The sequence below is a fragment of the Pleurodeles waltl genome, chromosome 3_1 (genome assembly GCF_031143425.1).
Source record: "Pleurodeles waltl isolate 20211129_DDA chromosome 3_1, aPleWal1.hap1.20221129, whole genome shotgun sequence".
NCBI classification, from domain to species: Eukaryota; Metazoa; Chordata; class Amphibia; order Caudata; family Salamandridae; genus Pleurodeles; species Pleurodeles waltl.
Window position 1 is genome coordinate 446,052,527 of NC_090440.1, and position 21,100 is coordinate 446,073,626.

Sequence of the window (21,100 nt, forward strand, 5' to 3'; positions counted from 1 at the left end):
CTCCGTCCTGCATTGCCCAACTTGCCGAGTTGGACTCTGACTTCGTGGGACTCCCTTTTGTTGTGCTGAGTTGACCATCATGCTCAGATCTTCTGAACGCCTGTTCAGGTACTTCTGCGGATGCTGCCTGCTTCTGCGTGGGCTCTCTGTGTTGCTGAGCACCCCTTCTGTCTCCTCCTCCAAGGGGCGACCTCCTGGTCCTTCCCGGTCCCTGGCAGCACCCAAAACCTTCAACCGCCACTCTTGCAGCTAGCAAGGCTTGTGTGCGGTCTTTCTGCGTGGACACAACTCTACATCCTCCAGCACGCCGTGGGACATCTTCTGACTAAAGGAGAAGCTCCTGGCACCTTCCGTTGTTGCAGAATCTTCAGCTTCTTCCACCCGGAGGCAGCCCTTTTGTACCTTCATCCGGGGTTTAGTGGGCTCCTGGACACTTGCGGGACTCTTGGACTTGGTCCTCTTCCCTTGCAGGTCCTCAGGTCCAGGAATCCGTCTTCAGTGCTTTACAGTCAGTTGTTGCCTTTGCAGAATCCCCTATCTTGACTTTACTGTCTTTCTGGGGTAGTAGGGTAACTTTACTCATACTTTTCAGGGTCCTGGGGTGGGGTATCTTGGACACCCTTAGTGCTTTCTTACACTCCCAGCGACCCTCTACACACTACACTAGGCTTGGTGTCCATTCGTAGTTCGCATTCCACTTTTGGAGTATATGGTTTGTGTTGCCCCTGGGCTTATCGTCTCCTATTGCATTCTATTGTGTTCTACAGTGTTTGCACTACTTTTCCAACTGTTTACTTACCAGATTTTGGTTTGTGTGTATATTTTGTGTATATTACTTACCTCCTAAGGGAGTATATCCTCTGAGATACTTTTGGCATATTGTCACTAAAATAAAGTACCTTTATTTTTAGTAACTCTGAGTATTGAGTTTCTTATGATATAGTACTAAATGATATAAGTGGTATAGTAGGAGCTTTGCATGTCTCCTAGTTCAGCCTACGCTACTCTGCTATAGCTACCTCTATCAGCCTAAGCTGCTAGAACACTTCTAATCTACTAATAAGGGATAACTGGACCTGGCACAAGGTGTAAGTATCACAAGGTACCCACTATAAGCCAGGCCAGCCTCCTACAGTGCAGCAAGGCAGTCTTTCTTTTCTTGATATTTTCCGGCAGTGATCTGAGTTGCTGAGCAGTTCTCTCATATTTATCCCGGTTTCTGGGATGAGGAGCGGGTGGGACCGCTGATAAATGGGATATAGGGTACCACCTTCTTTCTTACATAAAATTCACCTCTAAGGTAGACCCTCAGTAGCCTGTAGGGACGGGTGCCATGTAAGTAAAAGTCAGGACTTTTAAGTTGTACATATTCTGGTAATGCACCTCTCATAGCCCAGTACTGGGAATTCCTTAAACTACTTTTAAGCTGTAATTCCTGATCAGAAAGTAGAAGTAGAAGTACGAAGTAGAAGCTGCATCATGGTTGATATCATTGGAATGACAACGATAAATCCTTCTTACTGGTAAAGTCAAATTTATTATTACTATTTTAAAAATGGCACTTTTAGAAACTACGCATGTCTGTGCCCTCAATGCCCTATGTGCCTGACAGCCTATCTTTGGTACATTTGTGCATTCCCTTCAGGGACTTGCAACACAGGATACTCAACTGCATCTGCATTCATCTGTATACAGATGAGTCTTTCTGGGGAGAAGGTTTGCAAGTGCTCACACTTACACTGCAAAAGATAGTGGCCTAAGCCCACTCACAGGGGCTGATTACCCCCCTTTGATAGTCTGGAGCCAGGACTGGGCTGAAAATGAGACCTGTGCACTCCAGATAGATCCTTTGATGTCAACCCCCTCATCAAAGGCACTTTTTGGATGTAAGTACTGGGTCTCACGTCCCATGAAATCAGATACTCTCGACCTGGAAGAAACTATGCTGGACTAAAGGCTGCTGTGGTGGAGGGCTGTCATCTTGCTGGGTTTCACTGCTACTTTCCCTGACTGAGCTGTCCTGCTGCCTGCTGACCTCTGCTCTGATGCAAGAAATACTGCCAGAATGTCTCCAAGAACTTGCTGATTTGCCCTTGCTCTTAATCAAGGCCTCAGAGACATCAAAGACCTTGTGAACATTGCCTTAGTGCAGCCTAGCACACTCTGCTGAATTTGAACTTTGTTTAACGATTCTCCCCAGCAAGTGCAGTGTCTCCTCGCAGCCCGGTGGCATTCTCCCAAAGTGGTGTCTGCCTTTTAGGAATCCCCCCCGATAGCATGCACGGTGCTCCCTTGTAGCCACCATACCGCTATGCTGAAGTGGTTCCCGTCTTTGAGGATTCTCCCCAGCAAGCATGGTGCTTACTCACAGCCCATGTGCCCCTCTGTCAAAGTGATGCCTGCCTCTGAGGATTCCCCTCAGTGAGCACGGTTCTTCTTCACAGTCCCGTACCACTTTGACAAAGTGGTGCCAGCCTTTCAGGATACTCTCTAGTGGGTGTGATGCTTCACCTTAACCGCTGTGCCACTCTACTATCGTGATCCCTTCCTGGGGGACTCCCCAAGCACTCAAGGAATAGTGCTTCTCTCACCTCTACTCCATTTCAGGGTTGCCACATGATTTACGGAACAGTGCGTGCCTCTCAACCATGGTGAGCACAGGTTAATTTAGGGTGTGTATCTGATTTACACTGACTAGGACTGTGACCTCTATTTGGACAGGGCACATACTTCTGCCAACTAGAGACCCAATTTGTAACAACCTCCTTCAAAGAGTCAAAATCCTTCTGACACTCTGGGGTCCAAATGACCTTTCTGGGATGTTTCTTTGAAGTGAATTCTGTCATGGGAGCCACAATGGTCCCATAAATCTTCACAAACATTCTGTAATACCCAGTCAGTCCAAGAAAGGCTGTGACCTCTGTCTGGGTTTTAGGAGCCTCTCAATCCAGGATTGCGTGGACTTTGGGCTGGAGAGACTATACATGGTCTCTATCAACAAGGTGGCTAAGGTACACCACTGAACTCTGCCCTATCTGGCATTTGCTTGCCTTGATAGGCCTGCTTGTTGCAGGGCCTGAACACGTCCTTCAGGTAGACCAGGAGATCCTCCCATGTGGACCTGAAAACAGCTATATCATCAAGATAACCTGCACTAAAGGATTCTAACACAGACAAGACTCTGTTCACCAACCTCTGGAAAGTGGCAGGGTCTTTCTTTAAACCAAAAGGCTTCACCTTGAATTGAAAGCGTCTCTCTAGAGTGGAAAATGCTGATCTCCACTTCGCTCCTGGACTTAGGGCAATCTGCCAGTAACCTGAGGTCAGATCAAGTGAACTCAGGCACTTTGCAGGCCCCAACCTATCAATGAGCTCATCAGCTCTAGGTATGAGCTGAGCGTCAGTCTTGGTGACTACATTCAAACCTCTGTTGTCCAACAGAATTTTAACTCCTTCATCCCTCCTTGGGGATTAGTCTTGAGTACCAGTACCACTGGCCCAAGGACTAATAGAGGAAGTTACAGCATCTTGGCTATTTCTGCCTTGATGTTGGCTCTGACCTGGTCAGACAGTATATATACCTTGTTCTTTGACAGGTAGGCTGCCACCACCAGTGTCAGTGTCATGAACACTCCAAGTGGTGAGTCCAGTGGTGAGTTTAGGGGTCAGGGACAACAACCCAGCAAACAGCTCCAACACTTGTTTGAAGTCAGTCGTTTTGCTGTTGATCTGTCACCTTGAGAGAGAGCACCACTCCCTCCACTGACCCATCTTGCACACTGGTGGAGAGGAAATCTGGCAGAGGCTCACTCTCCTCCTCTCTTCTCTCACCTATAAGCATAGTCTTGTTTGCCCTGTCATGATGGGGTTATTGTTTATTGATGTGCAGGTACTGGTGGGGATTGTTGGAGGTGCTAAGGTCCACCAAGTAGGTGACCTTACACTTTTTCTCCTAACTGGGGTAGGACCTAGTCCATTTCTCCTGGAGGGTTCTGGGAGCCACGGGCTCCAACACCCACACAAACTGACCTGGATGGTACTTAGGCAGTGCAGCCCTACGGTCATGCCAGAGCTTCATGAGCTCTTCTCCAGCCTCCAGGTTACGTCTTGTCTTCCTCCTGTACTCCGCCATGTAAGATTGCAGGCCTAGCACATAGTGAAGCACATTCTGCTTGGATTCATTGAGAGGCCTCTCCCAAGACATCTACTATTCTGGCTGTCCCCGGTGTGGGGTCCCTGTCCTCAGCATAAATTAAACTTAATTTTACCAGTAGACCCCGTGGAATCTACTGACATCTCACTGCTCTTGTCTGGAGGTAATCTGCCTCAGGCCCTCAAGAGTATGACACTTTCTATGTCTCTGGCACAACTCTTCTCTGGTGGGTCCACTGGCTTCCTGGAATTCTGCGAGGTCAGACAGATCTTGCAGGGCTAAAGTCTTTACCTCAGAGGTTAGATCCTCTCCCTGAGGGTTAGAATCCTCCTGCACCTCTGGAGTTTTTTGGGCTCACAAGAACCTGTTCCCTTTCTCTTGTTTCTGGAGATTTTGCCCATTGTTCCAGGGGCCAAGTGTCCAGCATTTCCCTGATGTGCAGTCGGTGACCTGGTCACAGCATATACCCACTCAGAGAGATTCAGCATCTGTGCATGGACCTTCTTTCTTTCCATCCCTGACTATTCAGAAGCTTTACATTCAGTCCGCAGTAGACACGCTCCTGGGAGGGAAGGAGACACAAGTACCTTCTTACGGCCAGTTGCTCCTCCCCATTCCAAGCTCACCATTGCCATGGAATGAAGCTTGGCTTTGCTGTCTGCATGTCACCTGGAGAAATACACCAGCTATGAGCTACTCTGGAGAAACCAGTTTGTCCATGACCATAGTCATACTGGCTCCTGTTTCTCTCAGATCCTCAACTTTAGCCTGTTGATTTTATGTCTCTGCCTGTATTTCTCCATGCTTGGAGGTAAGGCTGCCAGGGCTGCAACTTCCCCCCTACCTTCAGACACTAAGGTCACCTCTGTGTATTCCTTCCCATTTCTTGACCAGCTTCCACCCCCACACATACACAAGGAATCTCTTGGGACTGCCTACCAGTGAGGGGCTTCTTAGAGAAGCTCCTATCTCCTCCTTTGTGTCCTGGCTGTAAGCACTCAAAACCCTTCCCTGTCTTTGAAGGGTCAAAGTAATTCCCTGACTTTGCAGGATCGAAGAGCTTCCCCTGATACCTCCTCCCCTTGGAAGTAGCATGGCTTGGGCCCCCTTTTCTTGTGCAGGTGTTTGTGGATATTTAGAGGACTCTTTTGCTTTTTAATCTTGGTTACCCAGGCCTTTCCTCTGGGAAGGTACATGTCCTCCTTTCTTCTGAACACCCACCTGTGTTTCTTGGACCCATTCATCAACTTTCTTATACAGTTCCCTAGGGCTAGACAGCGTAGAATCAACCAGATACTGGTGTAACTTCTCTGAGGTACAATTACTCAAGGTGTGCTCCTTCATGACTAATTCGCAGAGCCCCTCACAGGTACTTGCCTTTTTACACTGTAAACTAAACTGAGAAACCTACAACGTCCACCCAGGACTGAGCACTGAATTCCTCTGTGTCCCTGACCTTCATTCTATGCTGCTCTGGGGTGAAATCAAACTTCCTGATCAAACATCTCTTCAGATGTGGGAAGGAGTCTGCCTCTCCCTTTAGGGACAGGAGCCTATGACTCCAAGCTACTGGATTCAACTCCTACAAGAGTGAACCCCAATACTGTGGGCTAGCCCTCCTCCTTGTAATGGCTCTCACAAATGCTGTCAGCCATTTGTCAACGCCATCACTCTTTTGGTATTTAGGGAGAACCCCCTTGGGTAGCCTTGGGTCAAACCCTCCACCCCAGACACCTCAAACTATTCTTCGCTGCCACCCTCTCTCTTTTCTTTCCTTGTCCACTTCTTCTTCTAAAGGGGCAACTTTTCTGCCTCAAAAGCTGTGTAAGCTAACTAGGCCTCAAATTATTTTTCTCTGAGAGAGATATCTACTCCTCCTGTGGTGGATCCTCTCTCCCCACTGGCTCTAGGCAGTGCTCTGGTTACTGTGCGAGTGGACAACCATTCTGCCTCATTGTCAAGGAGGTCTAAGTGGTCGTTCTCTACCCGGTGGTCAGAGGAGTCATTCTACCTTTCCATCTCCTGTGCTTTCTTTGTGGTGTCTTGTTGGGACTCTGTCCAGGCTTAAAGGGACTTAACCAGTTGTGCCTGTTTAATGTGTGTAGCTGCTTGTAATTTCCTGGCCTTCCAAAAAGTGTGGATATGCTAGCCAAATCAAGCTCCATGGTATCTCTGGGTTTTGGGTCACACACAAAATCTTTGCAAAAAGTGTCATTTAGAAAAAATGTTAAAAAAATAATTAATTGAAATTAGTCCAAATTAAATATCAAAAAGCACTTTTTGCACTTGGGCAACTTAGAGGATTTGTAATTGGCTCACTTAAATGCTGAGTTGTTATATTAACATAGGTACGGGATCCCACTGCTGCCACCAATAGTTGGAAAGTGGTTTATTAGTAAGGGCAGGTATGTACCTATGTTTAGTAATAAGGCCACCATCACAAATAGGGTCCAGTCAGGGTCTCAATAAATGAATTCTTGCTCAACCCTTGGTAGCTTATCCCTCAAGCAATTATACTCAACTCAGGAGCCAGGTGTGTAAAGTATTTAATATCAGCAGAACAGTAAATAAGTAAAACACAGAACATAATATTTTTTTTAAGAAATATGTTTGCATTTAAAATTACACAAAAACAACAAAAATCCAATGTAGGGAACCAGAGATATGAATCTTTAAAGTGTAAATCAAAATTGTGCTTTCTAGGGCCAGATGTAGCATTTTCCAATTTTGCGAATCGGAAATTGCGAGTCGCTACGGGGTCGCAAAGACCCACCTCATTAATATTAATGAGGTGGGTCGCATTTTGCGACCCCATAGCGAGTCCCTGCACTCACAGGGATGGTGGCCTGCTGAGGACAGCAGACCTCCATGTCTGTGACTGCTTTTTAAATAAAGCAGTTTTTTTTATTTTGCAGCCCGTTTTCCTTAAAGGAAAACGAGTTGCAAAATACAAAAAATAACGAAACCATTTGGTTTTGGTTTTTCAGAGTATGCAGTGGTCCATTGGACCACTGCCTGCTCTGAAAAACCCTTTTTGGCAACATTCACAAAGGGGAAGGGGTCCTATGGGGACCCCTTCCCTTTTGCGAATGGGTTACCACTAGTGTGACACTGGTGGTAACTGCGAATTGCTTTGCGACCACATTCGCGGTCACAAATCACTTTAGCATAGTGATGCGAGTCACAAATAGGAAGGGGACAACCCTTCCTATTTGCGAGTCGCATTCACAATTTGCGAGTCTGTGAATGAGCATCGCAATCGGCATTTTGCATGGCGCAAACTGCGATTTTCGCAGTTTGCACCATGCAAAATGCTTGCTACATCTGGCCCCTAGTTCTTAAAAGTAAAAAGGCCTTGCAGTTCAAGCTAGAAAGCTAGACTGTTCCCATGGGGAGCAGGGCCAAGACTGATTTGCACATGGCTGGATCCAAACTGGAATGGCGTGCCACGAGATTCAAAGTAGCCTGGCTGATGAAGGGTGATGCTCCAAAATCAGTACTAAACTGGTTGTTTTTCTGTCCAGAGAGGACTTGGCCTAGCAGTTTGAGATAGACTGTTACCATGGGCAGCAGGGTCAAGACTGATTTTGCACATGGCTGGGTGGGTCCAAACTGGAATGGCCTGGCAAGCAAAATAAGTTATGGATTTAAGTCCAGATTTGTGACTGGGGGTGAATGTTGGACATTGTTCAGTATTCCGTCCATCATCCTTTGTTCGTTTTGTGGTTGTGTGTGTGTGTGTGTATATATATATATATATATATATATATATATATATATATATAAATTCACTGACAAAAACCAAAGGTTAGAGGGACGTTATAGTGAGGCACACGTTTTACATTAGAAATGTGCTAAACCGTAGAAATTCACCTGTTATAGTTATCTCAAATAACTATTACTCATGCTGCCCTAAGATAACTATAGCTCGCGTCCCTGTCATGCATAGTTTTTTCATCCAAAATTTTACTGCAAATATTGCATTGATATCTCAATGTTATCAGAGATGTCAGGAGTGCTGTAATTTGTGGGGTAATTAGCAGTGCATGGCGAGGGCATGATTTATAGTTACCGTAGGATGCTTTATAGTTACTTGAGATAACTCTAGCTACAATAGGTGAATTTCTATGGTTTTCTCAGTTTAAAATGTGATTTTTTGTGAATTTCTATGTTTTTTTTTAACTTGTAGTAATTTTCATTACTTTACTTTAATCCAACCAAAAACCATATAAGCACCCAACCCTACACCGTACACAGCCTTTGCCCATGGGCAGCAGGGGTTGACCGCAAGGCCTGGCCTGCAGCTAGTCTCTTCGGTCAGCCCCCTAACAACCCAACCCTACTCTACACACAGCCCTTTCAACATGCGCGGCAGGAGTTGACTGCAGCCTATCTCTCTGGGTGTGAGAATAGGAGTAAGAGGGTGAAAGTCTCTGTCTGGTTGTTAGAGTCTGTGCATCAGTCTCTTAGTGGGTGTGTCAGTGTCTGTGCAGGTCTGTGAGTGAGTGCATGAGGGTGTCAGTGGGGCTGTGAGTGGGTGTGTGAGTGTCTGAGTAGGTCTATGAGTGAGTGAATCTGTGAGTGGGTTTTTTGAGTGTCTGACTGGGGATGTGAGTGGGTGTACAAGTGTGTGAGTGTCTGAGTGGGTCTGTGAGTGGGTACTTAGGAGTCTGAGTTGGAGAAAGAGATTCAAAGAGAGAGAAAGAAAGAAAGGGAGAGGGAAAGATATAGAGAGTGTTTTAGGCTTTGATGGATGATATACTTAAAGTGAGATGTTTCTGCAAAAATTGAAAAGAATTTCAGGATGAGCCTTAAACATTTCCTGTTGAAAGAAATTAAAGGAGGGAAAGGACTTCAGATACACCTGCAGTTGAACCCTCAACTCTCACTATGAAGGTCTGTGACCTTCAACACTAAGATATGTACTTTTTTAAACTTGCGCCCTAAGGTAACTATAACGTGCACCCTTGCCATGAACAGTTTTTTCTTCAATAATTTTGAGTAATTTGGGATAATTGGCAGTGCATGGCAAGGGCGCTAATCATAATTTTCTTAGGGCTCATGTTATAGTTACTTGAAATAACTCTAACAATAACTGCTGAATTTCTATGGCTTTCTACGAGCAAATTCAGAACCTAAATATAACGTCATTGTAAACTTTGTGATTTTTTTGTGAATTTCTATGGTTTTTTTAACGTAAAGTTATTTTAATGCCTATTGATTAACCCATTCTCTGTCCATTTCTTGCCTCTGACTCTGCCTTTCTGCCTGTTTTTCAGCTCATTTCTTGCCTTCTTTTTCTACTGCTCTGCCCATTTCCTGCTTGTTTCTTAGCCTCTGTTTGTGCCTTTCTGCTCATTTCTTGTCCTCTGTGCCTTTGTGTCCATTTCTTCTCCTATGTTTCTAGCTCTCTGGCCGTTTTCTGTTCATTTCTTGCCCTCTGTGCCATTCTGCCAGTTTCTTCATTCTGTTTGTGCCTTTCTGGTTGTTTTGTGCTCATTTCTTGCCCTCTGTTTCTCTCTGCCTGTTTCCAAATAGTTTCTTTTCCTCTCTTCGTGCCTTTTTTTGCTCATTTTTGCCTTCTGTTTCTGCCTTTCTCTCCATTTCCTGCACTCTGTTTATACCTCTCTGCCCATATCTTGTCCCCTGTTTGTGCCTTTTTGTTCATTTCTGCCCTCTGTTTCTGCCTTACTGCTTATTTCTGTCTATGCGTCAAATCTATTTCTTGCCATTTGTTTGCGCCTTTATGTGTGTTTTTCTGTCCTCTGTTTATGCCTTTGTTTTCATTTAAAGTCCTGTTTGGACTATGTGGGGCCACAGGGGGACCTACCCCCCAGTCCTAACTGGCTACCCCCACCTGAGGGATCTGGGATTACTCTAACAGAGAGGGAGCTGCTGCAGCAGCTCCCTCTCTGTCACAGCAGTTTCCTCTGTTTGCCTGCCTGCATCTCTGTGGGCAGGCAGACAGATGAAACCTCCGCTCCAATGAAGTGAGAGATGTTTGACAGCTCTCCCTTCATCAGATAGGGTGTCTGCTGTGGCTTGACAGCAGCTGTCAAAGCTGCTACCAAGCCACAACAACAGCTATTCCTGTGGGTGGGCACCCCGGGACATAGCATGAGATGACCCTGGAGAGTGTTGGTCTCCAGGTCCATAAGTAGCACCATGAGTGGGACCACATGGCCCCCCTACTGCTAAAATAGCCACAAGGAGGTGGTGGTCCGCAGGGCCTGGGGGTCCAAAATGGACCCCCTTTGTATTCTTTTACTGTTTGCCCCAGGGAAGTGGTGGTCCTTTTGGCTGGGAGGGGCTGCATGGCCCCCCCTGCATAGAATTAAACAAATGCCCGAGGGAGGGGGCAGTCCCCAGGGCTGCAGGGGGCCAGGTGGCACCCAAATATAATGTCATACAGCTCCAGGGAAGTGGCAGTCCCTGGAGCTGCAGGGGGGCGGTCTGTCCCCCCACTTAAATCACATCTGTGCCCTGGGGAGGAGATGGTTTCTCGGGCTGCAGGGGTGGTGGGTGGCCACCTGCATTTTATGTAATTAGAGTACCAGGTAGGTGTCAGTCTCTGGGAATTTGCGACCCGATGCAAATTTGTGGCAAACATTTATTTAAAACTGCTTTTAAGCCAGGGGGTCCCTCTGGGCCCGACCACCAGAGCTAAGGAGTCAGGGTGTCCGTACCCAGGCCCCTTTTCTTTACTTTTAACCTTTTTCTGGGACTCAGCTGAAGTTGAGACCCAAGATGGCGGGCAAAATTTTATTTTTGAAGTGTTGGCAGCCAATCAGATCTCAGCATGAGATAGGGGTCTGGAATCCTTTGCGTCACTTTATGTCAAATTTGGTATCATTTTCTCCGTTGGTTTCAGAGCTATCACTATTCAATATCCCTATGAGAAAATGAATGCAGAAAATGTGTTTTCGGACCACCCCTTTTCCTCAGCCCCCACTTGAAAAATCCCCTCGGAACTTTACAGACAGAGATAAGCGTAACATTTTTTGGGAACATTTTGTGAAGATTCATCAAACGGTGTCCAAGTTATTAGCAAAACAAAAATAGTTTTTTCTACAGAAACTAGGTCCTAACTAAAAATACCTAGTGGGAACCGATACTAGCTTATATCTATGTATATAGATAGATAGATAGATAGATAGATAGATAGATAGATAGATAGATAGATAGATAGATAGATAGATATACAAGAGAGAGTTGTCCTGAAAAAAAGCACACTCGAAATTGGGCATTATGGAATGTGGCAAAGTCAGCAACTTACAGAGAATTATTTAGCATTTTTATTATTTCAGGCCTTGTAGTTTAAAACATCTCTGGACATGTGTTTCTGGGTTAATCCCTTCATCAGTAGAGAACAAACTTTTTCTTCCTTTTTTAAAGGCCAACTGCCTGGCTGCTCAGCAGATTTAATTGCAGGAACCTGATATCAGTTGAATACCAGCTTTTGTCCCAGTGGACCTCAAGTGAGCTGCAAAGTGCATCCTTGTAAAGGTAGTCCTGCACATTTTAAAATGATATCCCAAGTGTGTTGCTGAAGCCAAACAAAATAATAAAACACAGTTTATTACACCAGTGGGCAAATTCAAAGTAAGAAATTTGTTTTTGCTGCTAATGTTCCAATCTGCTGCTCTGAAAGTGACCATTCATACAGTCACACATAGAACGGCTCCTTTATGCAGTGATGCTGCCTTCACGGCTGGACAGGCCGTACAATTTATACACGAGAGAGTTGTCGTGAACAAAAGCGCACACACAACTGGTCAATCTGGAATGTAGCAAGGTCAGCAACTTACAGATAATTCTTTGGCATTTTCATTATTTCAGGCCTTGTAGTTTCAAACAGCTTTGGACACGTGTTTCTGGGTGAATCCCTTCGTCAGCAGAGAACAAACATTTCCTTCCTTTTTCAAAGGCCAACTGCCTGGCTGCTAAGCAGATTTAATTGCAGGCACCTGATATCAGTTGAATACCAGTTTTGTCCCAGTGGACCTCAAGTGAGCTGCAAAGTGCATCCTGGTAAAGGTAGTTCTGCACATTTTAAAATTGGAGATGTTTGAAAATACAAGGCCTGAAATAATGTAAATGTCAAAGCATTCTCTGTAAGTTGCTGACTTTGCTACATTCCATAATGACCAGTTGCGAGTGCGCTTTTTCAGGACAACACTCTCTTATATATATATATATGTATATATATATATATATATATGTATATATATATATATGTGTGTGTGTGGTCAATAAAAAACAATGGTTAAAATAACATTCAAGTTCGGTGAAAAAACAATGAAATTCAACAGTTATATTTAGAGTTATCTCAAGTAGTTTTCACTTGTGCCCTAAGGTCACTACAATGTGACCACATGCACAGTGATATTATCAAAGAAGATGCCAGGAGTGATGTAATATATAGGGTAATTAGCAATGCATGGTGAGGGCTCAAGTTATAGTTACTTTAGGGAATGAGTTTATTAACCCTACTTTAATCCTACCCTGGCTGTGCATGGCTTCTGAGTGCCTTCCTTAACAATGGTACAGGCCCTGGGGATGGAGTCCCCGGGGTGGAAATTGGCCTGGGGAGGTGGGGCCATGGGCAATTATTTTAAAATATATTGTTGGCACAGGCAGGATCCTTCTGGGATGCCACGGTCAAGGCTAGGGGGTTAGGTTATCTCTACTCTGCCCCCTTTTGTCTTTTTTTGTTTTTGTTTAGGACTTGGGACTGAGTACCACACCCTAAAATGGCTGCCACCACTTTCTGGTTGAGGTGGTGGCAGCCAGTCGGATCTCAGTTTGAGATGTGTTGGGATCCTTGGAGTTTCTCTGACACCTTTTTATATGCAAAGGTTTTTTCAATAATTACTTAAAATTTACTGAATGGATTTATACCAAAATAAGAAAATAACTCTTTCTGGACGTAAATCTAACTTTCTGCCAAATATGGTGTAAATCCATTCAGGGGTTTAGGCTATAGCTGTGTCTAAATTTCTATGGGAGAATGAATGGGGAAGGCATGATTGGGATCCCCTTTTTTCTCAACCCCTGCTTGACAAATTACTGCAAACCTTTCCATGCACAAACTAAGCAGAGAATACAACTTTGGTTGGAAAGTTTTATGAAATTTGTCAAATGGTGCCATAGTTCTTAGCAACTCAAAAAATGGATTTCCTCTGGAAACACAACCCTAACCATACCTACCAAGTGGTGAACACCACTGCGTAATATATATCTACCACTCTGTCGTTATGGAGTTCACAGAGATAGGAAATCCTTGAATATCTGCTTGCTAATAACTTTGCTGCTGTTTGAGGAATCTCCACAGAACTTTCCAGACCTGTCGCTTGTACTACATTAGCTGATGATGGAAAGTTTTGTGGTGATTTGTTAAGGGGGTGCAAAGAAAAACAGGAGCACCCAAAACAGCTGTTTCTAGCAATGCATTTTTCATGTATTTTTGTATTGGATGTTAGCAAAAACAGATGAACTGATTTTAATGAAATTGGCAGGAATGTGGATTATAGTGTGTTGATGATCCTTTTTGGTATTTAAAGTGAATAGTTTCAGTAGTTGTTAAATTATAGAGCACAAAAACCTAGTAATATCGGAAGCCTCAGTATACCACAGTAGTGTTGTGGTACCACCATTCTAAATGACAATGACAGATCACAATATGATTAGTTAAAGAAAGCTCTGCAGTACACTCTTCCCAATTGCTTCTGTACCTGGAAGGACTGCATTGCTGTCTGGGGCCTGCAGAACTCTGCACCTACACCTGCTTATAAGACTATCAGAAGTCACTTTAAGGTCTACTTTGCTGGCCTTCTGTTCAGAGCCGCAGGGCCATAACAGGCTCTCACCATCTTGTATTCATATCTGGACCCAGCCTGAGTGAGCCCTGAACCCCCAAGAGGTCTCCATAAACTTCTGGTCTCTTGGTTTTGGAGCTAAAGGTGACCAGATGTCCATGGTTAGCACTTGTAGGTGCTATTTTGAACCTTGAACTCATAACTCAGGTTCTATTGATTAGATTTTTGTTGTTTTGGTGGCAAACCATTTATTAAATTTACACTAGTTGTTTCTAAATTGGTTTGGGATTTTTCTACTGTTGTTTTTTCAATTTATTACTGTTTGTGTGGTGCATAAATACTTTACACATTTCCTCTAAATTAAGCCTGATTGCTTTTTGTGCCAAGCTACCTAGGGTTAAGCACAGGCTAAATTCGTGACTTTTTGTGATTCACCCTGCAAAGGATTGTATCTATTGCCTAATGAGGGTTCACACCCCAGTCACCCAACAACCCAATTTCTCACATGGGTGGCAATGGTGGGATAAAGACTTGTGTTTGTGCAGTACCATACTGTTATATGTGTCACACAAAAATACATTTTTCCAGATTTGACTCCTGGTTCACCTTCATCAACTTGGGACTCTTTTGTTGTTGCACCAATGATACCTTGGCAGAATGGGAATAACCTTGGATCTCAACTACCTATCATTCTACAATATGAAAGAGCTGAAGTATTTTTGTCAGGAAAGGAGGCAGAATGTGGGCAGGAAAGATTCTGTGGTTGATGTCCACATGGCCCTCCGAGCCTATGAGGAAGTCAAAAGCCTGCAAACAGCAACATAGGAGGAGAAACCTAAGCTCCAGGAACGACCCCCCTGCCTCCAGGAAAGAGATAAAGATTCCCAGGATAGAGCAAGGAGCAGGTTGTCTTCCGGGTGCCTGTTATAAATCGAGATGGATATCAACGCCATTGAGAGCTGAAGCATGGCTAAGCTGAGGAAGTTGTGCAGGGAAAAGGAACTGACCCCCAGGAAGAGTCTGAGGAGAAATACTTCGCCACTTTAGCAAACGTAGAACTCTGGTTATATATGACAGAAACAGGGCCCCAAGAGGGTAATAACCCTGAGAAGGATGAGGAGAAGAAAAATTTCTTTGCAAAAGCTCTGGGGCTGGAGAGAGAGGAACTTCTTTTTTCCTTGACCCCGGGTCTAGATGAGAGTGGGAGACCCGCAGGAGTGATGTCCCCTATTGAGATCTCACTCACTACCAACTCGGTAGAGTGTATACCTTCGGTAAACAATGTGACAATATTAAGGCACCAAATCTGACTGCAGATTTACTCAGTTGCTCAGAGACCTTACCGTCATCTGAGATAGAATCACCAGAAGAAATGGAAAGAAATCAACCTAGCAAACCAACTGTAAATTTTTGCGAAGTCAGAAGACACTGTCTTGGTACGGCACAAGACAGTCGCGCAAAACCACCAGGTACTACAACACAAGAGCCAAAAACGTCTGGTATACAGACAAGAGCACACAGCAAGGAAGCCAGACACAAAGATCAAATGAAGAACTAATTGTCAATTTATCTGACATACACTTATCAATACCTCAAGTTGACATCTTAAGCAAGGGCCTCCCCTTTTGCCCTACTCATAGCTGGGATCTAATGCAAACCAAAATAGACTTGTTCAAATTCACACGAAAACTCAAACTCAAATCTTATTTTTCCACTCTACAACCCAAATCTAATCTACCTCAACAACAATTCATTTCAAGTGAATTTTCAGTCCAAGATTTAGAGACAATACAACTCCTTAGCAATCTTTCAAGAAATGAGGAGCAAGAACAGTCTCTTTATTGAAAAAGCCAATGAACTTAATATTGATATGACAATTCACCAACACTTTGGGGGTCATTCCAACCCTGGAGGTCGGTGTTAAAGCGGCTGCCAACCCGCCAACAGGCAGGCGGTAAAAAAAATGGAATTCTGACCCTGGCGGGAACCACCAACACAGCCCGCCACTTTAACACTCCGACCGCCACGGCGGGACAAACAAACAGCGCGGCGGTCACCGTCAACAGACAGGCGGCAGACAATGTACCGCCCACCCTATCACGACCCACCAATCCGCCACCTTTTCCGGGGCGGGAGCCCCGCCGATAAAAACACGGCGGAAACAGAGCACGAACGGGAAAATGCTCACCTCTATACACTCCACGAGGAATCTGGACAGCATGGAACCCGAATTAAACATCCTACCAGCTATTGTCTACCTGCTCTTCTACCGGGAGCCGGAACGCCGGCGCAGACGACAGCGGTGAGTACTGCACCTACGACACAGGGAAGGGGGGAGGAGAAAAGGTTACGGGCACACACATACGCGACACACCCAACCCCCCCCCCCAAATCCCTACACACCAATGCAGAGCAACAAGTCAGAGTGACACCCCCCAAACCCCCTGGAATGATGCAAAGACAAAATAAAAAGTTCATTAAAATTGAAGTATATTATAGCATATTTGAAGTTAAGTGAAATATGAAATCTATAAAATAAATATATTACAACATGAACAATATATACATAGTCCAAAAGTCCGGCACATATTGGCAACATTCCATTGTTCGTGGGCCAATGTGCATAAACACATGGGCAAAGCCCATACACAAGACCTGATTCCATTGGAGAGAACACTGCTGGGGCATCAGATAATAAAATGACAGGCACCTCAGGGGGAAGGGAAGGGGGGGCACCTCAGCCACATGAGTCCACGACGCCAGATCCACGATGGGCCTCCATGCCCACTGTACCATCCTGGGGAGTGCAAAGCCACAGTCTCTCAAGTCTCTGCAGTGGGTGGATTGCCCACTGTACCATCCTGGGGAGTGCATAGCCACAGTCTCTCAAGTCTCTACAGTGGGTGGATTGCCCACTGTACCATCCTGGGGAGTGCAAAGCCACAGTCCATCAGGTGGATTACAGACTCCACTGGTTATGGAGGAGGCATGTTGGCCAGAGTGCTTCGTGAAGCCCTGCCTGACACAGATCCGGCCCTGCCAATGGGCCAGCGGTGCTTGAGATGAAGGGCCCAGCGGAGCAGTTCAGAGACGGCGGTGCCCAGCGGAGCGGTGCTTGACAGGAATGGCCCAGCGGAGCGGTGCTTGAGTTGAAGGGCCCAGCGGAGCGGTGCTTGAGATGAAGGGCCCAGCGGAGCAGTTCAGAGACGGCGGTGCCCAGCGGAGCGGTGCTTGACAGGAAGGGCCCAGCGGAGCAGTGCTTGAGTTGAAGGGCCCAGCGGAGCGGTGCTTGAGATGAAGGGCCCAGCGGAGCAGTTCCGAGACGCCGGTGCCTAGCGGAGCGGTGCTTGAGATGGAGGGCCCAGCGGAGCAGTTCAGAGACGGCGGTGCCCAGCGGAGCGGTGCTTGAGATGAAGGGCCCAGCGGAGCGGTGCTTGAGATGAAGGGCCCAGCAGAGCGGTGCTTGAGATGAAGGGCCCAGCGGAGCGGTGCTTGAGTTGAAGGGCCCAGCAGAGCGGTGCTTAAGATGAAGGGCCCAGCGGAGCGTTGCTTGACAGGAAGGGCCCAGCGGAGCGGTGCTTGAGATGAAGGGCCCAGCGGAGCAGTTCAGAGAGGGTGGTGCCCAGCGGAGTAGTGCTTGAGATGAAGGGCCGAGCGGAGCGGTACTTGAGTTGAAGGGCCCAGCGGAGCGGTGCTTGAGATGAAGGGCCGAGCGGAGCGGTGCTTGAGTTGAAGGGCCCAGCGGAGCGGTGCTTGAGATGAAGGGCCCAGCGGAGCGGTGCTTGACATTAAGGGCCCAGCGGAGCGGTGCTTGAGATGAAGGGCCCAGCGGAGCAGTTCAGAGACGGCGGTGCCCAGCGGAGCGGTGCTTGAGATGAAGGGCCCAGCGGAGCGGTGCTTGAGTTGAAGGGCCCAGCGGAGCAGTGCTTGAGATGAAGGGCCCAGCGGAGCGGGGCTTGACAGGAAGGGCCCAGCGGAGCGGTGCTTGACAGGAAGGGCCCAGCGGAGCGGTGCTTGACAGGAAGGGCCCTGTTCAGTGGTGCTTGTCTTGGCGGGGCCCTGTTCAGCGGTGCTTGTCTTGGCGGGGCCCTGTTCAGCGGTGCTTCTCACGGCGGGGCCCTGTTCAGCGGTGCTTGTCTTGGTGGGGCCCTGTTCAGCGGTGCTTGTCTTGGCGGGGCTCTGTTCAGCGGTGCTTCTCACGGCGGGGCCCTGTTCAGCGGTGCTTCTCACGGCGGGGCCCTGTTCATAGGTGCTTGTCTTGGCAGGCCCTGTTCAGCGGTGCTTCTCACGGCGGGGCCCTGTTCAGCGGTGCTTCTCACGGCGGGGCCCTGTTCAGCGGTGCTTGTCTTGGCGGGGCCCTGTTCAGCGGTGCTTGTCTTGGCGGGGCCCTGTTCAGCGGTGCTTGTCTTGGCGGGCCCTGTCCAGCGGTGCTTCTCACGGCGGGGCCCTGTTCAGCGGTGCTTGTCTTGTGTTCCTAGGGAACCAGATCTGGCCAATAATTCCCGCTCAGTCACCATCCGACCTTTCGCTTGCGAGGCCCTCCTGTGCTGGAGTCCTGGGCCCGTGGCTGTCCTCCATCACACCCCAAATGGGGCTGGTGGGGCCCTACTGGGCAGCTCGCCTGCTGCCGGACTTGTCCGCCCTGCTGCCCTTGCCCTCCTTGGCAGAATCTCTGGGGCCCTTGCCTCCCTTTGTGGATGGGCCAGGTGACGGTGCAAGGGTGGTGTCCTTGGGGGCAGCCGTCTCAGGCCTGTCGCGCCGGCCCTTCCCTTTTTTGGTTCTTTTCCCAGGGGGTGGGCTGGCTGTCCCCTTGCTGCTGGCCGATGTTCCTGCCCTAGGAGCTGGTGGACTCCAATAGCCCTGAACGATGGTCCTAGTAGGTGCAGGGCTTGTGGTGGCTGAGGTGCTGATTGGAGTCTTATGAGATGGAGGGGGTGGGTCAGTTGTTGGAAAGAAGTCAAGGTTGGAAAGGAAAATCTATTTAGAAAGACAGGGACGGGTAGTTGTAGTGGGTATGGGAGTGGAGGAAGAGGATGTGGTTGTAGGAGAGTGAAGTCTGGTGTCTTTGGGTGCAGGTGCTTGTGCTGGAGGCTGTCGTGAGGTGGATGGCTGTTGGGTGGGTGGCTGCCTGCGTTTGTGTGGTTTGGAAAAGGGGGTGACAGACACACTGGGAGAGGACACAGGGGACGTGTAAATGGCAGTGGGGGTGGTGACTGCACGTGTGCGGACTGTTCTGGTGGGTGTGGTGGTGATGGACGTACTGGCTGATGGTGGTGTGCATGCAGGTGTGAGTGGAGACGTCACAGGGAGGGAGGAGGGAGACGAGGAGGAGGGGGACACAGAGGAGGCTGTGGCTGTTGGCATGTCTGCATGTGGATGTTGCTTGGGTGAATGCTTGTGTGATCTGTGGTGCTTATGTCTGGATGAACTGCCCTTGGGTGTTGAGGTGTGTGCAGGCTGGTCTGTAGGTGTGTCTGGGATAGGCAGAGGAACAGGGGAGTGGGACTGGGTTGAGGAAGTTGAAGGGGGGAGGCTAGACACAGGGACAATTGCTGCCATCAGTGCTGAGGCCAGAACGTTGAACGATCGCTGATGGGCAGCCTGACCCGAATGAATGCCCTCCAGGTATGCATTGCTCCGATGCACCTCCCTTTCTACCCCCTGGATGGCATTCAAAAGGGTAGACTGCCCAACAATGAGCGTCTGGAGGAGGTCAATGATCTCCGCACTGAGGGCAGCAGGGCCTGAGGTGCCAGGGGTGAAGGAGATGGCCGGCTTCCTGGCCGAGCGGGCACAGGGCGAAAGCTGAGGGGCTGCTGGGAGGGCGGAGCTGGTGCGCTGGTTGGCGGCTGTACCTGTTGTTGTGGTGGGCACTGATGTTGCCGCCACCACAAGGGAGCTCCCTTCCGAGGACGTGTCGGTGTCGCTGACGTCTCCACGGGTCCCCGTTGTGGAGCTCCCCTCGCCCTCTGTCTCACTGGTTAACTCCGAGTCGGTTGCAGGGCCCTCCGGGGCCATGTGAGATGCAGCTCCCTCGTGCGCCAATGCCACTTCTCCTCCGCCTGATGATGCTAATGCACACATGAACAGGAAAACCAAAAAAAAGGGGGGGGGAGAAGAAAGAAAGACATGTTGAGGGCATGCATTGGGGGCACCGTTGGCGGAGAGGACAGACACTGAAGCCCCCTGCACTACACTGCGCACTCGGGGTACACTACTCAATTATTGTGACTTGGCCTACAAGTCTATGGACGACAAATGCACACATAGGTGAGCCTGGACCATGGATAGCTGTACTTAGCACCCTACAGAGGTGGGGGGTGGGGGCACAGGGCCATGCCTAACGGAGGGGCCTAGCCTACAGAAACCGCCCTGGCCTAGAGATAGCCACAGTCCTCCTCCCCCACCCAGACACCTCCACTGTGCGCTAATATAGCAGAATGTGCTGATACTCACCCCCTTGTGTCTGCTGTGATGTCCTTACGCGCCCATCCAAATCGGGGTAGGCCACTGCCAGGATCTGGGACATCAGGGGGGTCAATTGACGACTGGCACCCCTCCTACGTTGGGAGGCCATCCCCAGCAGAGCCTTGGCGGTCTTTCTGCCTCCCACCTCTTGCGGCAGTGGGTGCCCCGTCTGTTGTGGACCCCCAGGGCCCGGACGTCCTTGGCGATGGCACGCCAAATGTCGATCTTCTGATGGGCGCCGACCTATGTGACATGTACATGGTGGAAAAAGAAATATCATCACTTTTCTGCATGGTCGATGTGATTGGCCCCCCCTCCCCAACCTTGCCATGTGGCACATGCTCTCATCTGTCGTGCGTTGCACTCCTCATTCGCTCCCCCCCCCACCATCTTACATCCACCCCACTCAACACAGGCATAGCCCATACTTTGTGCTCCCTGTATACTTACCTGTTGGTCTGGAGGACCGTAGAGTAGCGCATACTGGGGGAGGACCCCATCAACAAGTTTCTCCAATTCCTCAGATGTGAAGGCAGGGGCCCTTTCCCCAGTCGCAGCAGCCATTGTATCTTCCAGACCGAGGTCACAGCAGCACTTGCAGTATAGGTCCTCTCCTGTGGATGATCAGGTCTCGAGTGATTAAGCAGTTAGTAAATGGCGG